The sequence below is a fragment of the Octopus bimaculoides genome, chromosome 27 (genome assembly GCF_001194135.2).
Source record: "Octopus bimaculoides isolate UCB-OBI-ISO-001 chromosome 27, ASM119413v2, whole genome shotgun sequence".
In the NCBI taxonomy this organism is placed as follows: Eukaryota; Metazoa; Mollusca; class Cephalopoda; order Octopoda; family Octopodidae; genus Octopus; species Octopus bimaculoides.
Window position 1 is genome coordinate 4,674,136 of NC_069007.1, and position 1,543 is coordinate 4,675,678.

Sequence of the window (1,543 nt, forward strand, 5' to 3'; positions counted from 1 at the left end):
TATATATATATATAAACGCGTGTGTATGTGTGTGCATGTGTGTGTGTGTGTTCTAGAAAGGTTTAAAACAAATGGATTCCTTTAATCCCACGCCCCTCACCTCCAGCATCAGAAAATAAGGCAAGAAAAAAAATTGGAAAATTTTTCCTTTGATCCTTCTAATTAATGTGTTTGTATGTTATGTATAATGCGGCAGGGCGCGGTGCGGTGTTGTACGTATGTGAGGTGCGGAGCGGTGCTGTATGTGCGTGTGCATGGATATGTGGTGGGGGTTTCGTATCAAATTCCCTGTAGGGAAACATGTAAGTCTTCGAGATCTTTACAGGAAACTAGAATTTCTTCTTCAAAGTTTCTCGATCTGATTCCTTCGTGTGTTTACTGCTGCTGTAGCGGTTGTTGCTGGCGGTGGCGGTGTTTCGATATTGGTGGCGGCGTTTTATGAGTGATGGTTGTGTTGTGTTGTTGTTGTTGTTGCTGTTCGTGGTGGTATTGGTGGTGCTGGCGGCGGTAGCTGAGGTGAAGTTAATGACGACTATGGGAACGCTGGTGATTGCGTTGGCAATCGTGGTGGCGGTGGTGTTGCTAGTAGTGCATGGTATTGTTAATGATGCTGGGTGGTAGCAACCTTGTTTTAGATGTTGTGTCTACGGCGGTAGTTGTAACTGAAGTGGTGGTAATGGTGGTGGTGGTGGTGGTGGTGGTAGTTGTAGTTTATGGTAGCGATAATGATACTGGGTGACAGCAATGTTGATTTAGGTGTTGATTTAGGTGTTGTGGCTACGGTGGTAGTTGTAACTGAAAGCGATGTGTTGATGTTGTGGTGAAATGGTGTTGAAGCATCGATGGTTTGGTGGGAGCAGCGGTGTCGCTGGTGGTCGTTGTCATGGCGGTCTGAGTGACGGTGGTGCTGGTAGTGGTCGTGATGGTAGTGGTGATTATGGTGATGGAGATGGTGGTGGGGGTGGTGTTGTATGCAGGTGACACTTATGGGAGTCGTGACAGCGACGGTGACGGTGGCCGCAGTAGTAGTAGTAGTAGTAGTAGTAATAGCAGTGATGGTGGTGGTGGTGGTGGTGGTGGTAGTAGTACTAGTCGTAGCAGAGCTCACAGTTGTGGTAACAGTAGCAGGTGGTGATGTTCCCGTATATTAATTTATTTCTTTATACTATCTCCATACATGTTTCTTTCAAAGTCTCACTCTCTCTCTCTCTCTCTCTCTCTCTCTTTCTCTCTCTCTCACACACTCACACACATACAGACCCGTACAAACGTATGCACACACAAAAGGGTACAAACGTACAAGTACATACACACAGACACACAAAACGCATACTAAATTACTTGAATAGATGTACACTAACGCCGAGTCACATACACACATCTTGACCTATATACACACATCTTGACCTATATACACACGCATAATGCTGTATGTGTACACGCCCATCTACTCCAAACATGGATACGCGCGCACACACACACACACACACACACACGTACACAAAAACATATACGTATACATACACATATATGTATGCATATG